This window comes from Lithobates pipiens, unplaced genomic scaffold, assembly GCF_037356315.1.
Source record: "Lithobates pipiens isolate NorthernLeopardFrog02 unplaced genomic scaffold, aLitPip1_a1.2 Scaffold_22, whole genome shotgun sequence".
In the NCBI taxonomy this organism is placed as follows: domain Eukaryota; kingdom Metazoa; phylum Chordata; class Amphibia; order Anura; family Ranidae; genus Lithobates; species Lithobates pipiens.
In genome coordinates, this window is record NW_027507784.1 from 258,507,131 (window position 1) to 258,520,651 (window position 13,521).

Below are 13,521 nucleotides of genomic sequence, written 5' to 3' on the forward strand. Positions count from 1 at the left end.
GGTCCTGGTCCTCCTGACCAGCCCCCATGGCTCTCCTGGCCTGGGGTGCGGATCCATGCAATTCTGAGTCTCGAGGCTGGACAGCCCGAGGTGAAGCAACTGCAGGGACAGGCCTGAATGGATATGAGGCCTTAATGATTCAAAGGTGGTCCGGGTGCCGTCTGATCTAAGGAGAGGCCCAGCAACTGGAGAAGCATCCAGGGGAGGACTCTTCGGGAGAAGGCCATGCGCAAGGCTGGCTTCTCAGAAGGAGCCTGGAGGCTCAGTTGAAGGACACTATATGGATCTGCACTCATATGGTATCGCCGGACTGGCTGAGAGATACTGGTACCGTATCATAGTTTTCTAAATGTATCTACGTCCCTCAGTTCTACATCCAAGTCTGTGGCAGAGACTTTGCTTTACTTAACACCCTACCAGTTTCTAGGCCTAGTGAGAGGAGGTCTATCCGGTGGTTGTAAGAATCCAGTTGTGAAATGGTAATTCTCTGGATTTCTATAGTGAGAGACTTCCTATTTTTGCAGTTCCAAAAGTACCTGAACATTCTTCCTAACCCTCTACTCTTCATTAAGAAATTGTGTTATCTTTTCAATAAATATCCGAAAAAGTGGATTCAGTGTCAGTTTCTGCAATTCTTTGGGCAGTCTACCACGGGAAAACCCTAGACACAGACAAGGTCAAGAAGGTAACGGTAAGCCCAATAAAACCAGTAGCTCCGTCGGGGGTCAGTGCTACGTATGTATGACTTTTGATTACGGTAAGTAGAGACATTTATTGGACATCTGACAAAGTTATACATATCAATGCTTGGAAGCGTTTAGTAGAGAAGATGCTTCCTCTTTCTATAAACACTTATGAAGATTGTGGTTGCACAAAATAATGTAATAAAATATAAAGGTGAATCGGTAGAGTGTGCTTCTATGAGAAACAGAATACTCCTTTTTACACAGTAAAAAAGGGATTAAAAGAGAAGTAAAGCCAAAGCTCGTTTGTGGATCACAGAAGTGCAGTTTGTTCTGCTGAAGCCCGCTGTCGGCTGACGTCACAGAGCCAATCTGGGAAAATATTGCAAACATTTGGTCAGGATCCACCCAGATGCCTGGACGGGCACCTGTCCCAGCCTCTCAGAGAGCTGCTGAAAGCCTGAGCCAGCCGTTCCCACCCCCTCAACAGCTCAGCACTTCATTGAGCCCGGGTGTTGGGTATGGAGAGCAGACAGTGGTGAATGATCAGCTCTCTGCTCATGAAGCACTGAGAACTGAGTGAACAGGGGTGTTTGATGGCTCAGTTCTCAGTCTTAGAGGCGGCAGGGGACAGACGCAGCATCTACCGAGGTAATTATGATTCTTAATAAAAAAAATAAAAAAATTTAAAAAAATTCTATACTTTTCTTATTGATATTGAAATCCTTTATTTTGAAACATTCTTTAAGTTCCTGTACAGCCAACATAAAGAAACCGTAAGAAGCAGAATACTGTTTTGAACAGGGTCAGAATCAGAAGCAGCAAAGTGAGCAAAGCTGGATTCTCCACGAGGAAACTGATGTAGTGCTGAGGAGTGCCTTGAGGGATGTGGGGAAATCCACGGGCCTTAGGGTTACCACCTTTAATTCAAGCCAAACCCAAACACTTTAGCAAACTGGGACACCTTTGGGGGCCCCAAGGAGAGTAGTAATGCAGTGAGCATAGTGTGCTGCAATGAACAGTGGGTGTGGCCAAATTGCTCTTGCTTACATCATAGCCCTGCCCCCAGACAGCTGCCCACAGCTCCCGGATGGCAACAGATTTGTGTGTGACTATCTTGGTTACTTGGGTAGCCACAACCCAGTCTGAATAATGTATCCGGGTTTCAGTCCACCTGAAACCCAAACACATGATTCAAAACCCGGACTGTCCGGGTGAAACCCTAATGGGCCTGCCAGGTTCAAAAGTAACAGATATGTGGGTGAGGATGCCAAGGATGTGTTAGTGTACTGGAAGCACCGTGAGTACTGAGAGGTACTGTGAGTACTGAAGGAATACTGTGGGGACTGTTAATACTGTGAAATTCTGGGGGTACTCCGAGTACTGAGAAGTATTGTGGTTACGGGGGGCACTGAGTACTGAGGAGCACTGTGATTACTAAGGAGTACCTGGGGGAACTGTGTGTACTGAGGAATACTGGGGGCCCTGTGAGTACTGAGGCCTCTATGAGTATTGAGGAGTACGGTGGGTACTTGGTACACTGAGTACTGAGGAGTATGGGGGACACTGAGTATTGTGGGTACTGAAGGCACTGTGATTACTGAGTACCAAGGGAACTGTGTCTACTTAAAAGTATTGAGGTACTGGGGGCACTGCAAGTATTGAGTAGTACTAAGGACAGTAAGTATTATAGAAACTGAGGGCACTGAGTACTGATGGTACTGTGTGTTCTGAATAGTACCATGGGTACTGGGGGCACTTTGAGTACTGAGGAGTGTTACTGGGGGCACTGTGAGTATTGTAGATACTTACGGCACTGTGAAATTTTGTGGATACTAGGGCACTGAGTGCTAAGAAGAACTGTGGGCACCGTAAGTACTGAGGAGTGTTTTAAGTCCTGGGGGGGCCACTGAGTGCTAAGGAGCACTGAGACTACTGAGATGTGCTATAAGTACCTAGAGGTACTGTGAATATTGAGAAGTACTGGGGGGCACTGTAAGTAAACAGAGTGGTACTGTGTGTGACCAAGGGGCATTGTAAGTACAGAGAGGTTACTTTTACATTCTCTAAGCCCCTGTACACACGGTCGGACATTCTGCCAACCAAGTCCGTCGGATCTTGTCCGAAACTGTTGCATACACATGGTCGGACTAAGTTGTCGAAAAATCCGATCATTCAGAACGTGATGACGTAATTTTGTTACGATGGGACTACGTTCAGGCTAGTAGCCAATAGCTTTGATGTAGGAATTTGATCTGAGCATGCGTGGCACTTGGTCCGATCAAAATTCTCTACACATGATCGGAGTATGTCCGATTGAACCAGTTGGTCGGAAAATATTTCCAACAAGTTGGAAAATTGGGTCCGACGGATATTCTGACGGAATCAGTCCGATGCATACCACACACAGTCGGATTATCCGACAACACGGTCCGATAGGACACATTCCGACGGATTCTTCGACCGTGTGTACAAGGGCTAACAGTTTACGGCAAACAAATCGTGTATGTAACAGAATGAAAAAAGCTTCACCACGGCAGAAGGCGGCGGTGATGCAAAAAGGAGTGGGACTTTAAATGAAGCTCAAGATGACAAAGATGAGTAAAATGGTGGAAAATAAAGATTTAATAATACATAAAAAACTAATTTACATACAATTCATTCCATGTATACAAAAATGCGCCCATAACATGGTGTCATTCTGCAACCTGGTAACAATTGATAATAACATATTTACAACCATTAGTATTCAGAGTAAAATAAAAGGGACCACCATACTCATAATTAGGTACAATTGTTAGGGTAATAGTATCTGCACTGTCAATAGGCTCAAAAACCCAAATATGTTGGAAAGAATATAACACATCTCATGGTGGTTATGTAGTTCATACATCGGTAGCTCGACGCGTTTCGCGGCTTTAAACCGCTCTTCAGGAGCAGACATGTAAGGTATCTATAATAGGAAAATGTTTGTGGGTAAGTATTTTCAATCAGGGTAGGGGGGATAGATAGAACCCCCCCAAAAAATCTGTATAAGAAAAGATGGCTTACAGATATGTATGCACTGGAAGGCAGGGCGCCAAAGACCCCAGGCCGCCCCAAAGCATCGGTGTCGGGAGCCGAGAGGGCATGTATAGGGCGGCAGTCATCACAGGCAAACGTCCGGGTGAGCTCCAAGCATCCCTAGTGTGAATATGAGAAATGGTGAGGTGTGGTGAAGGCAATGAGTGAAAGCCAAAACCAAAAACGAAAAACAGAAAACAAACCATACAAAAGGACTGAAAACAATGTTTGAAGAATGAGTGTGTGGGATGTGAGAAGGAGGATAAGGATTGATGAAAAATAATGAATGTGAAAGTGAGAAAATGGAATCCAAACGGAAGTGAAGGTGGAAGACCATGGTAAGAGGTCATCACCAAGACATTCAATGGATAAAGAATTAAATGAAGATAGAGTGTAAGATATACCTGTATTTGGGAAGAAAAGAAGCAGAGCATAGTTAATGTGATGTCCATTGTAGTGTAGGGCTCGGAGGAACTCAGAACACATCCGGACTGACGCCCATAAACACACGCCGCCACAGCCACGCCCCCTACGCCACAACCACAGACATAGAGGGGGGGGGGGCCGCGGGGACGCCGACGCCCGGACGCACATGCGCCAGGCGGTCGGCACCACCCCAACCCCACCTATAGTCGGGAGAATGGACAGCGCTGAACCAGAGGGACCACGCAACAAAGGCGCCGTACAGCCGGCGCGCATATGTGACGTCGACACACAGTGGCGGCAGACCCGCCCCCCGAGCGTCAATTGCGGGCGGGGGGAAAAAACCCCAGTGTGTGTCACGACTCCCGCACCAATCAAATACGGGCAGCAAACGAGCTCAGACTACCCAGACAACCAGTGCATATAGTATTGAAAGTAACAATATATAATATTATGCCATAAGGTAATCACAGTAATGATCAGTAAAAAAAGTTATATACTTAGAACAATTATGCAGCTAGTCAGGGGAAAGCCAATATTGAGCCAGTAAGGCTGAGTGCAGGAATGACAGTTACAATTATAAAGCCATAGATGTCATCGAGAGCTTCCATCCCTAAATGAATACTAAAAAAGGGGGGAATTGGGAAGTTTGGGACTTTGAGTGAAGCCATGGCTGGGTAGAGTCATGTGCCTCCATCCCTATCATCTGAAAAAAGCTTCACCACGGCAGAAGGCGGCGGTGATGCAAAAAGGAGTGGGACTTTAAATGAAGCTCAAGATGACAAAGATGAGTAAAATGGTGGAAAATAAAGATTTAATAATACATAAAAAACTAATTTACATACAATTCATTCCATGTATACAAAAATGCGCCCATAACATGGTGTCATTCTGCAACCTGGTAACAATTGATAATAACATATTTACAACCATTAGTATTCAGAGTAAAATAAAAGGGACCACCATACTCATAATTAGGTACAATTGTTAGGGTAATAGTATCTGCACTGTCAATAGGCTCAAAAACCCAAATATGTTGGAAAGAATATAACACATCTCATGGTGGTTATGTAGTTCATACATCGGTAGCTCGACGCGTTTCGCGGCTTTAAACCGCTCTTCAGGAGCAGACATGTAAGGTATCTATAATAGGAAAATGTTTGTGGGTAAGTATTTTCAATCAGGGTAGGGGGGATAGATAGAACCCCCCCAAAAAATCTGTATAAGAAAAGATGGCTTACAGATATGTATGCACTGGAAGGCAGGGCGCCAAAGACCCCAGGCCGCCCCAAAGCATCGGTGTCGGGAGCCGAGAGGGCATGTATAGGGCGGCAGTCATCACAGGCAAACGTCCGGGTGAGCTCCAAGCATCCCTAGTGTGAATATGAGAAATGGTGAGGTGTGGTGAAGGCAATGAGTGAAAGCCAAAACCAAAAACGAAAAACAGAAAACAAACCATACAAAAGGACTGAAAACAATGTTTGAAGAATGAGTGTGTGGGATGTGAGAAGGAGGATAAGGATTGATGAAAAATAATGAATGTGAAAGTGAGAAAATGGAATCCAAACGGAAGTGAAGGTGGAAGACCATGGTAAGAGGTCATCACCAAGACATTCAATGGATAAAGAATTAAATGAAGATAGAGTGTAAGATATACCTGTATTTGGGAAGAAAAGAAGCAGAGCATAGTTAATGTGATGTCCATTGTAGTGTAGGGCTCGGAGGAACTCAGAACACATCCGGACTGACGCCCATAAACACACGCCGCCACAGCCACGCCCCCTACGCCACAACCACAGACATAGAGGGGGGGGGGGCCGCGGGGACGCCGACGCCCGGACGCACATGCGCCAGGCGGTCGGCACCACCCCAACCCCACCTATAGTCGGGAGAATGGACAGCGCTGAACCAGAGGGACCACGCAACAAAGGCGCCGTACAGCCGGCGCGCATATGTGACGTCGACACACAGTGGCGGCAGACCCGCCCCCCGAGCGTCAATTGCGGGCGGGGGGAAAAAACCCCAGTGTGTGTCACGACTCCCGCACCAATCAAATACGGGCAGCAAACGAGCTCAGACTACCCAGACAACCAGTGCATATAGTATTGAAAGTAACAATATATAATATTATGCCATAAGGTAATCACAGTAATGATCAGTAAAAAAAGTTATATACTTAGAACAATTATGCAGCTAGTCAGGGGAAAGCCAATATTGAGCCAGTAAGGCTGAGTGCAGGAATGACAGTTACAATTATAAAGCCATAGATGTCATCGAGAGCTTCCATCCCTAAATGAATACTAAAAAAGGGGGGAATTGGGAAGTTTGGGACTTTGAGTGAAGCCATGGCTGGGTAGAGTCATGTGCCTCCATCCCTATCATCTGAAAAAAGCTTCACCACGGCAGAAGGCGGCGGTGATGCAAAAAGGAGTGGGACTTTAAATGAAGCTCAAGATGACAAAGATGAGTAAAATGGTGGAAAATAAAGATTTAATAATACATAAAAAACTAATTTACATACAATTCATTCCATGTATACAAAAATGCGCCCATAACATGGTGTCATTCTGCAACCTGGTAACAATTGATAATAACATATTTACAACCATTAGTATTCAGAGTAAAATAAAAGGGACCACCATACTCATAATTAGGTACAATTGTTAGGGTAATAGTATCTGCACTGTCAATAGGCTCAAAAACCCAAATATGTTGGAAAGAATATAACACATCTCATGGTGGTTATGTAGTTCATACATCGGTAGCTCGACGCGTTTCGCGGCTTTAAACCGCTCTTCAGGAGCAGACATGTAAGGTATCTATAATAGGAAAATGTTTGTGGGTAAGTATTTTCAATCAGGGTAGGGGGGATAGATAGAACCCCCCCAAAAAATCTGTATAAGAAAAGATGGCTTACAGATATGTATGCACTGGAAGGCAGGGCGCCAAAGACCCCAGGCCGCCCCAAAGCATCGGTGTCGGGAGCCGAGAGGGCATGTATAGGGCGGCAGTCATCACAGGCAAACGTCCGGGTGAGCTCCAAGCATCCCTAGTGTGAATATGAGAAATGGTGAGGTGTGGTGAAGGCAATGAGTGAAAGCCAAAACCAAAAACGAAAAACAGAAAACAAACCATACAAAAGGACTGAAAACAATGTTTGAAGAATGAGTGTGTGGGATGTGAGAAGGAGGATAAGGATTGATGAAAAATAATGAATGTGAAAGTGAGAAAATGGAATCCAAACGGAAGTGAAGGTGGAAGACCATGGTAAGAGGTCATCACCAAGACATTCAATGGATAAAGAATTAAATGAAGATAGAGTGTAAGATATACCTGTATTTGGGAAGAAAAGAAGCAGAGCATAGTTAATGTGATGTCCATTGTAGTGTAGGGCTCGGAGGAACTCAGAACACATCCGGACTGACGCCCATAAACACACGCCGCCACAGCCACGCCCCCTACGCCACAACCACAGACATAGAGGGGGGGGGGGCCGCGGGGACGCCGACGCCCGGACGCACATGCGCCAGGCGGTCGGCACCACCCCAACCCCACCTATAGTCGGGAGAATGGACAGCGCTGAACCAGAGGGACCACGCAACAAAGGCGCCGTACAGCCGGCGCGCATATGTGACGTCGACACACAGTGGCGGCAGACCCGCCCCCCGAGCGTCAATTGCGGGCGGGGGGAAAAAACCCCAGTGTGTGTCACGACTCCCGCACCAATCAAATACGGGCAGCAAACGAGCTCAGACTACCCAGACAACCAGTGCATATAGTATTGAAAGTAACAATATATAATATTATGCCATAAGGTAATCACAGTAATGATCAGTAAAAAAAGTTATATACTTAGAACAATTATGCAGCTAGTCAGGGGAAAGCCAATATTGAGCCAGTAAGGCTGAGTGCAGGAATGACAGTTACAATTATAAAGCCATAGATGTCATCGAGAGCTTCCATCCCTAAATGAATACTAAAAAAGGGGGGAATTGGGAAGTTTGGGACTTTGAGTGAAGCCATGGCTGGGTAGAGTCATGTGCCTCCATCCCTATCATCTGAAAAAAGCTTCACCACGGCAGAAGGCGGCGGTGATGCAAAAAGGAGTGGGACTTTAAATGAAGCTCAAGATGACAAAGATGAGTAAAATGGTGGAAAATAAAGATTTAATAATACATAAAAAACTAATTTACATACAATTCATTCCATGTATACAAAAATGCGCCCATAACATGGTGTCATTCTGCAACCTGGTAACAATTGATAATAACATATTTACAACCATTAGTATTCAGAGTAAAATAAAAGGGACCACCATACTCATAATTAGGTACAATTGTTAGGGTAATAGTATCTGCACTGTCAATAGGCTCAAAAACCCAAATATGTTGGAAAGAATATAACACATCTCATGGTGGTTATGTAGTTCATACATCGGTAGCTCGACGCGTTTCGCGGCTTTAAACCGCTCTTCAGGAGCAGACATGTAAGGTATCTATAATAGGAAAATGTTTGTGGGTAAGTATTTTCAATCAGGGTAGGGGGGATAGATAGAACCCCCCCAAAAAATCTGTATAAGAAAAGATGGCTTACAGATATGTATGCACTGGAAGGCAGGGCGCCAAAGACCCCAGGCCGCCCCAAAGCATCGGTGTCGGGAGCCGAGAGGGCATGTATAGGGCGGCAGTCATCACAGGCAAACGTCCGGGTGAGCTCCAAGCATCCCTAGTGTGAATATGAGAAATGGTGAGGTGTGGTGAAGGCAATGAGTGAAAGCCAAAACCAAAAACGAAAAACAGAAAACAAACCATACAAAAGGACTGAAAACAATGTTTGAAGAATGAGTGTGTGGGATGTGAGAAGGAGGATAAGGATTGATGAAAAATAATGAATGTGAAAGTGAGAAAATGGAATCCAAACGGAAGTGAAGGTGGAAGACCATGGTAAGAGGTCATCACCAAGACATTCAATGGATAAAGAATTAAATGAAGATAGAGTGTAAGATATACCTGTATTTGGGAAGAAAAGAAGCAGAGCATAGTTAATGTGATGTCCATTGTAGTGTAGGGCTCGGAGGAACTCAGAACACATCCGGACTGACGCCCATAAACACACGCCGCCACAGCCACGCCCCCTACGCCACAACCACAGACATAGAGGGGGGGGGGGCCGCGGGGACGCCGACGCCCGGACGCACATGCGCCAGGCGGTCGGCACCACCCCAACCCCACCTATAGTCGGGAGAATGGACAGCGCTGAACCAGAGGGACCACGCAACAAAGGCGCCGTACAGCCGGCGCGCATATGTGACGTCGACACACAGTGGCGGCAGACCCGCCCCCCGAGCGTCAATTGCGGGCGGGGGGAAAAAACCCCAGTGTGTGTCACGACTCCCGCACCAATCAAATACGGGCAGCAAACGAGCTCAGACTACCCAGACAACCAGTGCATATAGTATTGAAAGTAACAATATATAATATTATGCCATAAGGTAATCACAGTAATGATCAGTAAAAAAAGTTATATACTTAGAACAATTATGCAGCTAGTCAGGGGAAAGCCAATATTGAGCCAGTAAGGCTGAGTGCAGGAATGACAGTTACAATTATAAAGCCATAGATGTCATCGAGAGCTTCCATCCCTAAATGAATACTAAAAAAGGGGGGAATTGGGAAGTTTGGGACTTTGAGTGAAGCCATGGCTGGGTAGAGTCATGTGCCTCCATCCCTATCATCTGAAAAAAGCTTCACCACGGCAGAAGGCGGCGGTGATGCAAAAAGGAGTGGGACTTTAAATGAAGCTCAAGATGACAAAGATGAGTAAAATGGTGGAAAATAAAGATTTAATAATACATAAAAAACTAATTTACATACAATTCATTCCATGTATACAAAAATGCGCCCATAACATGGTGTCATTCTGCAACCTGGTAACAATTGATAATAACATATTTACAACCATTAGTATTCAGAGTAAAATAAAAGGGACCACCATACTCATAATTAGGTACAATTGTTAGGGTAATAGTATCTGCACTGTCAATAGGCTCAAAAACCCAAATATGTTGGAAAGAATATAACACATCTCATGGTGGTTATGTAGTTCATACATCGGTAGCTCGACGCGTTTCGCGGCTTTAAACCGCTCTTCAGGAGCAGACATGTAAGGTATCTATAATAGGAAAATGTTTGTGGGTAAGTATTTTCAATCAGGGTAGGGGGGATAGATAGAACCCCCCCAAAAAATCTGTATAAGAAAAGATGGCTTACAGATATGTATGCACTGGAAGGCAGGGCGCCAAAGACCCCAGGCCGCCCCAAAGCATCGGTGTCGGGAGCCGAGAGGGCATGTATAGGGCGGCAGTCATCACAGGCAAACGTCCGGGTGAGCTCCAAGCATCCCTAGTGTGAATATGAGAAATGGTGAGGTGTGGTGAAGGCAATGAGTGAAAGCCAAAACCAAAAACGAAAAACAGAAAACAAACCATACAAAAGGACTGAAAACAATGTTTGAAGAATGAGTGTGTGGGATGTGAGAAGGAGGATAAGGATTGATGAAAAATAATGAATGTGAAAGTGAGAAAATGGAATCCAAACGGAAGTGAAGGTGGAAGACCATGGTAAGAGGTCATCACCAAGACATTCAATGGATAAAGAATTAAATGAAGATAGAGTGTAAGATATACCTGTATTTGGGAAGAAAAGAAGCAGAGCATAGTTAATGTGATGTCCATTGTAGTGTAGGGCTCGGAGGAACTCAGAACACATCCGGACTGACGCCCATAAACACACGCCGCCACAGCCACGCCCCCTACGCCACAACCACAGACATAGAGGGGGGGGGGGCCGCGGGGACGCCGACGCCCGGACGCACATGCGCCAGGCGGTCGGCACCACCCCAACCCCACCTATAGTCGGGAGAATGGACAGCGCTGAACCAGAGGGACCACGCAACAAAGGCGCCGTACAGCCGGCGCGCATATGTGACGTCGACACACAGTGGCGGCAGACCCGCCCCCCGAGCGTCAATTGCGGGCGGGGGGAAAAAACCCCAGTGTGTGTCACGACTCCCGCACCAATCAAATACGGGCAGCAAACGAGCTCAGACTACCCAGACAACCAGTGCATATAGTATTGAAAGTAACAATATATAATATTATGCCATAAGGTAATCACAGTAATGATCAGTAAAAAAAGTTATATACTTAGAACAATTATGCAGCTAGTCAGGGGAAAGCCAATATTGAGCCAGTAAGGCTGAGTGCAGGAATGACAGTTACAATTATAAAGCCATAGATGTCATCGAGAGCTTCCATCCCTAAATGAATACTAAAAAAGGGGGGAATTGGGAAGTTTGGGACTTTGAGTGAAGCCATGGCTGGGTAGAGTCATGTGCCTCCATCCCTATCATCTGAAAAAAGCTTCACCACGGCAGAAGGCGGCGGTGATGCAAAAAGGAGTGGGACTTTAAATGAAGCTCAAGATGACAAAGATGAGTAAAATGGTGGAAAATAAAGATTTAATAATACATAAAAAACTAATTTACATACAATTCATTCCATGTATACAAAAATGCGCCCATAACATGGTGTCATTCTGCAACCTGGTAACAATTGATAATAACATATTTACAACCATTAGTATTCAGAGTAAAATAAAAGGGACCACCATACTCATAATTAGGTACAATTGTTAGGGTAATAGTATCTGCACTGTCAATAGGCTCAAAAACCCAAATATGTTGGAAAGAATATAACACATCTCATGGTGGTTATGTAGTTCATACATCGGTAGCTCGACGCGTTTCGCGGCTTTAAACCGCTCTTCAGGAGCAGACATGTAAGGTATCTATAATAGGAAAATGTTTGTGGGTAAGTATTTTCAATCAGGGTAGGGGGGATAGATAGAACCCCCCCAAAAAATCTGTATAAGAAAAGATGGCTTACAGATATGTATGCACTGGAAGGCAGGGCGCCAAAGACCCCAGGCCGCCCCAAAGCATCGGTGTCGGGAGCCGAGAGGGCATGTATAGGGCGGCAGTCATCACAGGCAAACGTCCGGGTGAGCTCCAAGCATCCCTAGTGTGAATATGAGAAATGGTGAGGTGTGGTGAAGGCAATGAGTGAAAGCCAAAACCAAAAACGAAAAACAGAAAACAAACCATACAAAAGGACTGAAAACAATGTTTGAAGAATGAGTGTGTGGGATGTGAGAAGGAGGATAAGGATTGATGAAAAATAATGAATGTGAAAGTGAGAAAATGGAATCCAAACGGAAGTGAAGGTGGAAGACCATGGTAAGAGGTCATCACCAAGACATTCAATGGATAAAGAATTAAATGAAGATAGAGTGTAAGATATACCTGTATTTGGGAAGAAAAGAAGCAGAGCATAGTTAATGTGATGTCCATTGTAGTGTAGGGCTCGGAGGAACTCAGAACACATCCGGACTGACGCCCATAAACACACGCCGCCACAGCCACGCCCCCTACGCCACAACCACAGACATAGAGGGGGGGGGGGCCGCGGGGACGCCGACGCCCGGACGCACATGCGCCAGGCGGTCGGCACCACCCCAACCCCACCTATAGTCGGGAGAATGGACAGCGCTGAACCAGAGGGACCACGCAACAAAGGCGCCGTACAGCCGGCGCGCATATGTGACGTCGACACACAGTGGCGGCAGACCCGCCCCCCGAGCGTCAATTGCGGGCGGGGGGAAAAAACCCCAGTGTGTGTCACGACTCCCGCACCAATCAAATACGGGCAGCAAACGAGCTCAGACTACCCAGACAACCAGTGCATATAGTATTGAAAGTAACAATATATAATATTATGCCATAAGGTAATCACAGTAATGATCAGTAAAAAAAGTTATATACTTAGAACAATTATGCAGCTAGTCAGGGGAAAGCCAATATTGAGCCAGTAAGGCTGAGTGCAGGAATGACAGTTACAATTATAAAGCCATAGATGTCATCGAGAGCTTCCATCCCTAAATGAATACTAAAAAAGGGGGGAATTGGGAAGTTTGGGACTTTGAGTGAAGCCATGGCTGGGTAGAGTCATGTGCCTCCATCCCTATCATCTGAAAAAAGCTTCACCACGGCAGAAGGCGGCGGTGATGCAAAAAGGAGTGGGACTTTAAATGAAGCTCAAGATGACAAAGATGAGTAAAATGGTGGAAAATAAAGATTTAATAATACATAAAAAACTAATTTACATACAATTCATTCCATGTATACAAAAATGCGCCCATAACATGGTGTCATTCTGCAACCTGGTAACAATTGATAATAACATATTTACAACCATTAGTATTCAGAGTAAAATAAAAGGGACCACCATACTCAT

General features: G+C 45.3%; 1 protein-coding gene across 1 annotated transcript in view; it reads right to left on the reverse strand.

Annotated features, from left to right (window-relative positions):
• Positions 1-13,521, reverse strand: part of DNAH3 (dynein axonemal heavy chain 3) — a 730,495-nt gene that overhangs the window by 634,736 nt on the left and 82,238 nt on the right. The gene's annotated exons all lie outside the window — the stretch shown is intronic.